This window comes from Ambystoma mexicanum, chromosome 13 (genome assembly GCF_040938575.1).
Source record: "Ambystoma mexicanum isolate Mex_15411 chromosome 13, UKY_AmexF1_1, whole genome shotgun sequence".
NCBI classification, from domain to species: domain Eukaryota; kingdom Metazoa; phylum Chordata; class Amphibia; order Caudata; family Ambystomatidae; genus Ambystoma; species Ambystoma mexicanum.
Window position 1 is genome coordinate 153,770,883 of NC_090938.1, and position 12,997 is coordinate 153,783,879.

The following is a 12,997-nucleotide window of genomic DNA, read 5'->3' on the forward strand; positions in this document are numbered from 1 at the left end:
GGAGGTGCACTTACGGTGACCCGCGCTGTGCGCTGCGAGTGCAGAACTATCGGATGCTAATGCGGTGAAAAAACTGACAGCGTGTGCTGCTCGTATGGGCATAAAGGTGTTCAAAAAGAGTGCAGTGTGTCCCGTGGCGACTCGGAAAAGTACTTGCTCGTATGGGCATAAAGGTGTTTAAAAAGAGTGCAGTGTGTCTGGTGGGGACTCGGAAAAGTACCGGTGAAACCGCGGCTCAAGGGAGGCTTACCTAGGCGTGCGAGCTGTGTTGCTGACTCTAGATGGTGGCTGGTGTTGGTGCATGCGTGATAGCAAGAGGCATGTTTTAATGTAATGGGGAGCTGTGTAAAAGAGCTCAATGCACATGCGTTGGAGTTAGAAAGTAGTGTTTGGCCAGCTGCTGATTGGCAGCGCCGGAGGAGGAAAGCCCATTTTGTACATGTACATAGAAACACCATAAATGAAGGTGGTAGTCGCAATTATTTATGCACTTGAGGCACATAATTTGAACCGCATTAAGAGTCTATGAGAGAACAACAACAGTGATTATGAGAAATAGCAGTAGTTATTTGGAAGTATAAGAACGAGACAACATATTTTACAAATGTTCGTCTTAACTACCAAAAAACACACAAAGCATCCAGATCGTCATATATTGATATTTACAATATGTACTAGACATGTTTACAAGCTTGGAGAAAATTACCATTGCATAATAAATGTGTAAAAAGTTTGGCACAGATCGCTTGCTTATGGATATCAAATAGCAAGAAAAAAGAGAGAGGGTTATGTGGTCAACACAATTAACTTTCACTAAAATCACAAAAGCTACAATTTGCCTTGCTTCGTTGAGAAACCAAGAAATGTTGCTAGGGTCTCAAGGGGATGCTCCTTTGAGCATAAACGAAGGCACCGTTTAGCCCAGCGTAGCATTCTGGTGTGGCTCGGTATCACTGTGGTCAATACTCTGCAGTGTATTGTCTCCCATCTCCACATTCCTGTGCTGTACATGGTTTCCCTGCTATGAGTTGCCCTGACACTTCCCCTCCTCACTTTTCTAGCCCACCTACCACGTTCAAATAAAGTAAAATGGAACATCTGGCTCTCCCCTCTGATCAGTCTATTGAGTAGGTTCCACACGGTGGCCATCTTGAAATGGTGTTCTTTTTCAAAGTTTTGATTTCGTTTCCTTGTACCAATGCTGATCTCTTTGAGTTTGGGCTGTGAACCCAGGGAAAAAAGTGTCAAAGCTTGTACCCAAGCCTCGCGACTAAGTGCTAATAGCATTATGCTCTCATTGCAGCGGAAAATACAGAGGTTACGGGTCCTTAGCCTGCTGAATGCACTTAAAAATATGTTGGGCTACCGGGCCCATGACTTCAAGTATAGTCAGTCACCATGTGCTATGTTGATCAGCTGTGACATAATGCATTGATCACTCTGTTTGAGGGTAATGCCTGTTTTCAATTCCCCTGAAGTAATAAGGAATGTTGCCTTATAGTGCCGCTTTGTATGGTGCATACCTTTGCTGCATGTCCTCAGGACTTGACGATCCCATCAAAGGGAATAAACCAGAATAAGATTTGCCTCCAGAACTTGAGCTCTCTAAGGTTCCCTCTTGCAAAAAAATCAGACAGCTGTAAGACTTGGGGGGGGGCAAAGGGGGTTAGGGGAGAAGGGTAGCGACAACATTCTCAACGTGCTGTCTTCAGAAGCAGACAGGGTAACAACAATGCAAATTTGCAAAATCCAAGCAAGATTTTGTTACAAGAGAATTCCTCCCTGAGAGGACCTTTTCTTGCTGCAGCATAATACTCCCGAAAGAGAAAAAGAAAACATTGGAAAATGCTTTCCTGTTCTTATAGGGAAACCGTTTACTTTTACATGACGCCTAACGCAGGCTCATGTTAAACCTGTTCCAGTTGAACCAAGTTGAAATTAAATGGCTTAACTTACAAAGACATGTTATGTAAATACCTCAAAATAAAACCACATTTAATTTACTAACTCAGTGTGTCTATGTACGTTACTCACTCTTAAAGCATCATCTTTAACCTTAGCAAGAAAACTACAAAAAATGTATTGCCACTAACACCATGTGTTAATAGCCTTATAGACCTCGGAGGGGGTCGTTAAAGCTTGAGATAATGACCCTTCCCCAATTTATGGCCCAGAAAACAAACCGTCACTCAGTCTATAAGGCTATATCACTACATACTTTTGCTTCTGGCAATTAACTGATCTTTAATCATGAGCTTTTTTGTTCTTGCCAACGTTCTGCATATGTTTTGTCTTAGATAGTATTATAGTGCCTGTGTATTTTAAGCTATTGAACATTGAATTGTATATTCTTTTGTATTGGGTTTCAGATTGCTAGATATAGGTAATGATGTTTGCTTTTTGTTTCCTATACTTGCATTTTAATGTTATGTTTCTTCGATATCCCTTTGAACTTTGCATTGAATTCTCTGCAGGTCAAAGTGGAAGACAATTATCTCCATTAGATACTATGTTTTATTCTGTGACATGTTTCTTGTTTTATTTAACAGTGAATATGATGCAATTTCTCTTTTATCACAAACTTGTCAAATAGTGTACTCTGATAAATTGTTTTTGATCTTTTTTTATTTTTGTTCACTTTTATGGCATATAGCTGAAATAACATATTTTGACTTTCTGACCTTCTCCCCTCATTTGGGAGAAGTATCAGGCTAAGCCAAATGCAAGAGTGCATCCATGGACAATCAGCATAGTCAGCTAACAGATGTTTTGCTGAACTCTACATGCATGGAGACCCGGAACACCACCTGACTCTTCCTCAGGGCTCCTTAAATTCCAAACACAAGTATCAGTTTGAATGCATGGAACTACTATCAGTGTCATTAGTAACAGGTGTGTTGCTCAAGCTATTTCGGTTGAGAATGATAAGTCCCTTTCTTAAAAATCATAGATAAAATGTAAAAAGTATAAGTAAATCAAACCGAGATCAAATGTAAATCATACAATAACAACAAATATTTGGAAAACAAAAGTGGGGAAAAACAAATGATATTTGTTCGTTTGTGTTTGTCTTTGTTTGTTTCTCATGTTTTCATGATGGGGTTTATATAATATGTTTTTCCCCCAATTTTGTTTTCCCAACTTTTATTTTGAATGTATGATTTACATTACCCTTAGGAAGATCCCTTGTTGGCTCATCTTTCTGTCACACAGCTCCTGCTCTGATATATCTGTTTATGATTTGAATGTACCATAAATCTATTTAAATTTTTAGAAATTATAAATTGAATCAAATATTTGTGTGAAACAATTATCTCTCAGCCGTTTTCATACTTAGTCTAAATACAGTGTGAGGGTAGGTGCGTAGGTTTCCTAGGTACACTTTGATAATCAAACACAATGATCTGATGTGCTTACGCCTTTTCTGGAACCTGCCAGTCAAAGGTTGATCAGATCGAGATTATCAGGCCAAGTGTTCAAACGTCCAAGAATTGCTTTGGTAGAGATTTTCCTAGCCAAATTAAGAAGTGAGATTGGGCGCTAATTACTTGGGCCCTCGCAACCTCCCTTTTATAAAGAGGGCCAATTTCAGCAGTTATCCAGGATTTGGGTAACATGTTAGACCTTGCGACAGCTTTACAAATACGGAGAAGGAAGGAAGCCCATATATTTTCTTCAGACTTAAATAGATCCTTCGAAACCTTGTACATGGGACCAGACCCTGGGGCTTTTTTACATTTCTGTGATTTTATAGCCTCCATGATCTCATTTGGTGTAAATACCAAGGGTGAGCAATCTGATGTTTCAAAATAACGAGCATCACTGGGCCAAGTGAGGAGCACTCTCGTCTCCTTATAGAGATCAGTGAAGTGAATGTACCAGCAGTTTTCAGGAACATTCCCCTATATGCTTCTAGTCATATCTAAATGGGGCGATGTCATAAGCTTCTAGAAATTGGCAGAATCCTTTTTATGAATTGCCTCGAGAATGCCCTTCCAGACATCCTCTGTGTATGCCCTTTGCTTCACAGCCAAATTATTTGTATAAGTAAGTCTAGCTTCGCTAAGCCTGCATCTTCTTGATGTGGGCTTAGCGAAGCTAGACTTACTTGCCAAAATAAGTCTAGCTTTGCATAGTTGGACGGTGTGGTAAAGCTGCGGCAACGATATTACGTTCTCATTTTTACCAAACCATAAAAGAAAACCTTGGTATGTTGAGGAGTGTGGACAGGCCAAAACACATGTAGTAAACAGCGCAAAAACAGCGCTTTTGCGCTGTTTACTACATGTGTTTTGGCCTGTCCACACTCCTCAACATACCAAGGTTTTCTTTTATGGTTTGGTCCCTATTAGCCTTATAGGGGCCTCCTCACGAGTTGAGCGGTGCAGTAAAAAATGAGAACGTAATACCGTTGCCGCAGCTTTACCACACCGTCCAACTATGAGTTTGGCGGAAAGTCAGAGGATTCACCTCCAGCTCTGAGCTGGACGTAAATCTGCTGACTTTCCACCCATTTTCAGCGGAATTACGGTGGCACAATTACCTTTGCTGTGATTCTGCTGAGTCCTATGGGCTCAATAAAAATGGGGAGTTACACAGCCACTACCACTTGTAATATGGCAGTAATACAGCCGAACCAAGTGGCAGTAACTGAAAATTGTACTGGGTGGTTTTCTTGTGGATTTACCGCTGGAATACTGCCCAACTCATGCTGTTCCCCTACATTTTGGTAAGATTGTTTTTACCTAATTACCAATTTCCTTAAAGGAATCTCAAATTTCACAAAAGTTGGGTTTGAAATCCCTAGTACAAGCTCAAGGGGATCCAGCCGTTCGCTGTACATTGTGGGCAGTGCTTTTTCCAGCTCCAAATGTTCCCATTTCAGGGAGTCTCTCCATGACCCTTGGTGGTAATTGAGTGTGAAATGTCGCTACCATAGGGCAGTGATCACTTTCGAACCGAGATATAACTTCAAATTCAATGAGAAGGGGCAAAGACTGAGATTAAACGTAACAAAATCAATATGGCCGGAATGATTACCTGCCACAAAAGTGGGCTTAGCGGGAACATCGCCTCCGTTCTTCCGTTGCCGGCTCTAAGATAAGATGTGAGCGTTAGCTCTGCGACCGCCATTGCCCTTTTATATTCTCTTTTAGGACAGGTTGAGACTAGGACTAGGTCTTGAATGTCATTGGCTAGATCTTCATCCTCGGTCAAGCAATTGGTGATCGAAGGGGTTTGATCTTTATGTATTGATCGCCCGCTACGATGATGATGGGGTCTTTCCCATGGTTTGTAATCCAGGTACTAATTTATTTCTCTATGAGCGAGATGGTTACATTCCAGTCTTCTCTGATCTGCCCGTTGTACAAATTAAATAAAAACAAAGTAGAGCCAACGTGTAACTCTTGGTGGTCACCACACCCGTATCCACTCCTAGAGCGTTATCAATTCAAGGCAAATCCATCCAAGTCGTCAGTCCTCAACTGGGTCCGTCACCTTTTCCTCTGTAGCTGAAACATTGAATGAGGAGAAACCCTGAAAAGTGCAGTTTGCTGTTGCCCCGTCTCCTGGAAATAAACAATTGGATGTCGCTTGAGAAAGTGTCACCAATCGTCATCTAATATATTTTTGGTGAGACCGCAGTATTCCAGGAGAGCCGGTGTATGGCTCAGCCCGATGAATGGAAATCACTTGACAATGATGTTACAGGTAGCCAGCCATGCAGCGCCAAGGTTACCTGTGACTCCAAGCTCCACCGTCCTGAGTTGGAGCCAATTCTTAAACCAACAGGTAGACGGTGTGTGTAACGGAATGCCATCTGTAAGGGTGTGCAATACAGAGCATGTTTGATGATATATGCAGCAGTGGTGGATTTCGCTCACAAAGTGGCCTCTCCGAAACAGGACCCACTTCCAAAATAACCCAAGCTGAAAAGTATACTGCAAATAAATGTCCCCCGCAGGGCCCTGTCTACTGGCACACCAGCAGCTGCGATACGAACTGGCAGCCAGGTAGCTACAGAGCAACATGTGCCTTCCTAAAACAGCCTGCTGGAATCAAAACTGATTCCAACAGCCATGGGCTCCTTTGAAGGGTACTGGAACCCATATGCAAAACACCTTTAACTGCATCTCCTCATTCCTGGTGCCAGTCCTTTGGTTAAATACACTGACATATCAGGCAATAGTTAAAATTGCCAACATCCAACATGGTGTCGCTAAATAAACCACTTGGTTTCCACTCTCACTGGCAGCTGCTGAGCCATTTCTGTATTGTGCTCGGCCTTGGGAGTTCCGCACGCAACAGATGGTGGTCTGGCCAGGAAGACCCTTAGTCTCTACTGAGCATTTTTGACACCTTCCCAGGAGAACAGGACATATCTCCTCTAGGTGAGGAGTAAGTGCTGGGGGTGTGGGGGTGGACTTACATTGCTTTTCTGCAACATACTGGGGAGGTGGCAGCAAGTGGATAATGACTAGAGGCCTTCTGATATGTGGCAGCCTGGGAACAAGGGTAAGGACAGCGTTAGTGGGAGGAGAACTGCACAGCGGAGAAGAGGTCAGCCAACGTACATGCCAGTCCCCCACTTCCTTACTCAGACTCCCCTTAACATCCCCCTGAACAAGGAACCCTGGGTGATGACATCACCCACAATAACCCTTGTTCCAACAGCAAGGATTGACTGTCAGAGGATTGTAATGGACCCATTCACTGGCAAAGTGACTTCAAAGCAAAGAAACATAAGGCGCCAAGACCCCCCACCTTAATTGAATCATCAACTTGTCCCAACTCCATGCAATGGAAACTGCACAGAAAACGGGCTCAACATTTGAAGATAGAAAAAAAAGTTATGGATCCGCAGTTCTGCCCCGGGCCTTTTTCTTTGGCCCCTTGTAAATCCCCATTTCATGCCTTAACGACATATCATTTAACTTGTTTGACTTTTCTGCAAGACCATTTAGCAGCAGGCCCCAGGTCTCCAATGCTTATAGCCCCCATCTCCCCAAATTCCACATTCTCATTACAGGGTGTGAGCGGCTTATGTTTTTAATAGTTCGTCCGTCCTTTTAGTTTAATTAGTCTTATTTTATTTTTAACGACCTTTGATCGCACATTTATTTTATTTTAGTTCCTACTCTACTACAGTGGCGTCGCTAGGGGAGGGGATCCTGGGGGGGCCTGCCCCCCCTCTGAAATCCTGGAACCCCCGTTGTGCCCCCACCTACCTAAGGTGACCAGTGACCGTGTTCTCTGTTCGGGGTTTTATTTGTGACACTAAGGCAAAAGTCTGTAGAACACACAGCAAATACTCTCCTTTTGTCTCAAAGCAAGAAGTGATCTTGGTATGCATTCTGGCATCTGGTATGAACATGAGCACGAGCCACTTCCCAGGTGTTCCTGCCCAGCTTCTGCACAGCGACCTCCATAGTGTGCAGAGCAGCTTGCATCCCCTCCCATCAGAAAGTAGTGCACAAAACTGCTAATGATGGCCCATTAGTCACTGAATGGTTTCATGCCTGCGTTGATGTTGATATTGATATTTTATTTCTATCACGCTCGTACACAAGTGTTTTGGAGCGCGACCAGGCAAGGTAGGAGAACAGGGGTGAACAAAACAATGATCTTACTAGGCCCAGAGACATTGAGAACGCGCAAGTGCATGGGAGATGAGGAGGAGAAAAGTGCATGGAAGGGGGGAGAAGTGGTGAGTGCGGAGCAAAGGAGAAACAGATATATAATAATAAATAAATAATCGGATGGGAGGGGAGGTGCAGTGGGTTGTGGGTAGTTGGTGTGCACAAAAGCCTCTCTGCAGGTGTGCTTTGAAGTCACACACTACCTTTCATAGGCAGCCCCCCACTTTTGTCTCTGGCTCCCCTACTTTTGTCTTTGACCGCCTCTGTGTCCCTCCTAAATTTGATTCCTGGCGACCCCACTGCTGTACTATTGTTGGTTGGGGTGCTTCAATGTAACTCACACCCTCGACCCATGGTACCTTAGAGAGACGAAGGAGGTGCACCATTCATGCTGGGCCGGTTTCAATGGTTCCGTGTTATCACTCCCACCATTAAGGCCGCCCCCTCCAAATGACGTGCCTTTCCTAGCCGCCACGGAACGGACTCCAAAGAGCAGGATTTCATTCCACCTGAGAAGTTTAATGCCCCGCACCCAGTTTGGGTCCTTCCACACCAAAGTAAACACGCCTTGCCCCCCCCACACTCCCAAACTGCCAGGATTTTCATTCAATCAGGGGTTTTCACCCCCACCATCGAACATCTCTTTGTGCCTCTCCCCCTTCCAGCCCTTCCTTTCCCCTTCTCCTCATTGCAATCACAGCCCCCAAACACCGGATCCCCCAAACGTACATGCTACCTTGGGTGCCTGCCTTCTCTCTTCAAGGTCACACTTCCAGTTCCGGAACTGAGTCATTTAGGCAGTGCTTCCTTTTAATGAGGCTGGGCCAGGAAAAAGGGGAAACGCAGTCTAAAGACCTGATGTAATTTCACTTTTTATGACCAAGATCACTGGTGTTCTGGTAGTAGTGTGGGGCTGAGAATGATCTTGCAAGCCATGCTCATCCCTGTTCTCGTATGGGCGCAGCAGGCATTTTGTCTCAGTGTTGCTTTATCAACAGCTAACGGGGCAAACATTATCAGCACAAATAAGTGATAGGAGACACATTTTTAGGAATAATATTCACTGTAATGTTGCGACATGATTTCTTTTTCTTGTACTTCTCTGGCATAATTAGCTGTAAGGTGAATAGTCTGTGTGTGTCTGAGTTTCAATTGTTTGTCTCTGCTGACAATTTTATGGAAAGAGTCCTCGATGCCTGAGTCTTGACAGAACAGTGTTTAACGGTATGTTTTTTACTGGACATGCGTCTGTTTTGCATTAAGAATGCTAATCACTGGGAATGGTGTGAACTTTAGTGCCTTTCCTTAGTCGTGACATGCAGTGTTTTCAGTCATCCGAGGCTCCATATGGTAGCTAAAACCTATTACCCACGCCGATGCCTTGTGCTTTTTCACAATAAGAAGATTCTGGTGTACATCTCCACGCGCACACAATGATTCTGGGCATCCGGCCAATCAGAACGTTTGATTGTCCTCCATTCTTTGAATCCCACGCCTGGCATCTGCTCAACAATAGCTCGTGCTTTTTTTTGTTTATTTCAGGTGTGCTTCTGATCTCAGAACATACAATTCCCACTTGTTTTTGTCATTGCATGCAAATGCATGCAAATGCCAGCAAAAGGGTGCACCCTACACATTGTTTAATGTTAGAGAATGTTAGGGGTGTCCTAGTAGCACCATGCTTTCAGACGTAAACCTCATAAATGGTTTCTAAAGGGATAATGATGCCTTTTGCCAAGATATCACCTGGAAGAATTGTCCATCATTTTTTTTCAATAGTATTTTCTGGAATATTTTGTATGTTATGTGGCTGGGATATGTATTGGGCACCTCCAGGCATAGATTGTGTCATCATGAGACAAAGTCACGAATCAACAGATGCCTTTCAAAGAGATCACGCGAGACTCGAGATGACACCCATTAACAATTAGGGATTTTGAAAAGTGCTTCTTGGCGTTGTTTGGCTACTGCAGTGCGCTTTGAAAAGGGAAAGCGCCAAATGCAATGGAATGCAGGCGGCTGTGGATGGGATTGGTCTGCAGAATCTGACTTGACGGTGGGATGGCATGTTCCTGAGGGACCTGCATGCATGTGGTCCTGTTTGACCTTAGATCATCTTGGGAGGGCCTCAGTAGACTTGCTGTGAGGTGAGTATTAGCATATGGATAAAAGTCCTGTCTTGAAGTCTCATGAGCATTTTAGGGTTGCACCTGCTTTGTTTTAAGGGATTTGCAAAACCCAACATGGCACTTTAATCTAGAGGTGCTTGAAGTAACGCTAAGATTCACTTTTTTAAGTCTTTGTGAACACATGAGCATTTACAAAAATGCACCAGGCATCACTGTTGTGAACACTGTGAATTACTTACAGGATAATTGGTGCAGATCAGAGATGCACCTAGCATCCCCTATTTTGCTCCAGTTCAAATCTTAGTGTTTTGGGCCCTAAATGTGTGATCTTGGGCAAATAACTTAACACTTTCTCAGTACATTCCCTGTCAAGATTGAGCATTGCATATTTAGAATAAGTGTGTACAGAGCCGACTGGCAATGAAACAGGCAATTACACTCCTGTGGGCAAATCATAGACATGCCAAACAGTCAGTGTCGCTGAAGTTCAGAGGTCAGTGAGTCCCATGACAGTTGAGTCCGGGCGATGACCCAACCTGACAAATCCTTACTGGCCTTTTATACTGGCCTTTTAGTCGTACCCATCAGGGAGGAATGATCGTGCTTGCCTTTGGTTCTTCAGAATTCAGAAGACGCACATGCAGAGTTCAGAAGATATCGCGTCTACAGCAGAAGAAGGTGCATTATGGATCAGAAGTTGTTATTGTGTCAATAAGCCCCGAGCCGGTTGGCCATTACTACCTAAGGTAATGTACGCAGGGCCTATAGTTATACGCGAGGGCATTAACGAAGGCCCCGCGCGATTACGATGAGGTGGTAATGGCCCGCCGGCGAGGGGCTTTTTGCCATTAGTATTCTGGGGTTTTTAGTCCCGGGATACTAATGATGTTGTTATATTTTTCAATCGGCATTTGTTTTGCCATTTGAAAAGGCGGCCGTTAGTTCTAGAAAGACTAGATCGCGAGTACTGCTTTATTACTATGGATCAACAGGGCACCATTTTGGGCCAAGATGATCCGTAGTAATGAATGGGGAGGTGAGTAAGAAGGCTTTGAGACCCGGCACGAGGTGCACGCCAATGCGTACACGGGATTACACTTTGGTAAGGCTTGTAACTGAGACAATCCATGTTCCGTGTGTCCCGTGGCATCGGCGCACCGGGTACTTATGTTCAATTCAGTAAACATTGTTCCAGTGTTCAGAAGATGAAGTAGCAGAGTTCAGAAGGTGTTGCAGCAGAGTTGAAAGGATGCTACCAGTGTTCTGAAGAAACTGCTGCACAGTGCAGAAGGAGTTACGGCACAGTTCAGAAGCCTTCTCAAGAATTCTCAGTATAGATCACATGATGATGTTACAGGGTTCGGATGTCCTTGCTGCAGAGTTCAGCAGATATTGCTCTAGACTTCCAATGTTGCAGCAGAGTTCAGAAGGTCTCACAGCAGAGTTAGAAAATGTTGAAGCAGAGTTCAGAAGGTGCTGCAGCAGAGTTCAGAAGATGTTGAAGCAGAGTTCAACATATGCCAGCAGAGTTCAGCAGATATTGCTCTAGACTTCCAATGTTGCAGCAGAGTTCAGAAGGTCTCACAGCAGAGCTAGAAAATGTTGAAGCAGAGTTCAGAAGGTGCTGCAGCAGAGTTCAGAAGATGTTGAAGCAGAGTTCAACATATGCCAGCAGAGTTCAGCAGATATTGCTCTAGACTTCCAATGTTGCAGCAGAGTTCAGAAGGTCTCACAGCAGAGTTAGAAAATGTTGAAGCAGAGTTCAGAAGGTGCTGCAGCAGAGTTCAGAAGATGTTGAAGCAGAGTTCAACATATGCCAGCAGAGTTCAGCAGATTTTGCTCGAGACTTCCAATGTTGCAGCAAAGTTCAGAAGGTCTCACAGCAGAGGTAGAAAATGTTGAAGCAGAGTTCAGAAGGTGCTGCAGCAGAGTTCAGAAGATGTTGTAGAAGAATTCAACATATGCCAGCAGAGTTCAGCAGATATTGCTCTAGACTTCCAATGTTGCAGCAGAGTTCAGAAGGTCTCACAGCAGATCTAGAAAATGTTGAAGCAGAGTTCAGAAGGTGCTGCAGCAGAGTTCAGAAGATGTTGTAGAAGAATTCAATATATGCCAGCAGAGTTGAGAAGATGTTGCAGCAGAGTTTAGCAGATGTTGCAGCAGAGTACAAAGTATGCCAGCAGAGTTCAGCAGATATTGCTATGGACTTCCAATGTTGCAGCAGAGTTCAGAATGTGTCTCAGCAGAGTTTAGAAGATGTTGCAGCAGAGTCAAGAAGCTGTTTCAGCAGAGTTCAATATATGCCAGCAGAGTTCAGCAGATATTGCTCTAAACTTCCAATGTTGCAGCAGAGTTCGGTAGGTATCACAGCAGAATTCAGAAGATGATGTAGCAGATTCAGTAGTTGTTGCAGCAGAGTTCAGAATATGCTTCCAGTGTTCTGCAGATACTGGTGGACTGTGCAGAACGAGATATGGCTCAGTTCAGAAGCCTTCGAACGAACTTGCAGTATAGATCACAAGATGATATTACAGAGTTCAGATGCCCTTGCCGCAGAGTTCAGCAGATGTGGCTCTAGACTTGCAATGTTGCAGCAGAGTTTAGAAGGTTTTGCAGCAGATTTTAGAAGATGTTGCAGCAGAGTTCGGAAGATGTTGCAGCAGAGTTCAATATATGCCAGCAGAGTTCAGCAGATTTTGCTCTAGACTTCCTATGTTGCAGCAGAGTTCGGAAGGTGTCTCGGAAGAGTTTAGAAGATGTTGCAGCAGAGTTCAGAAGATGTTGCAGCAGAGTTCAATATATGCCAGCAGAGTTCAACAGATATTGCTCTAGACTTCCAGTGTTGTAGCAGAGTTCGGAAGGTGTCACAGCAGAGTTTAGAAGATGTTGCAGCAGAGTTCAGTAGGTGTTGAACCAGAGTTCAGAAGATGCTGGCAGGGATCTGAAGATACTGCTGTTCTGTGCATAAGGAGTTATGGCATAGTTCAGAAGCCTTCAAACGAACTCACAGTATAGATCACAAGATGATGTAACAGAGTTCAGACACCCTTGCTGCAGAGTTCAGCAGATATGGCTCTAGACGTCCAATGTTGCAGCAGAGTTTAGAAGGTGTTGCAGCAGATTTTAGAAGATTTTGCAGCAGAGTTCAGAAGATGTTGCAGCAGAGTTCAAAATATGCCAGCAGAGTTCAGCAGGTATTGCTCTAAACTTCCTATGTTGCAGCAGCGT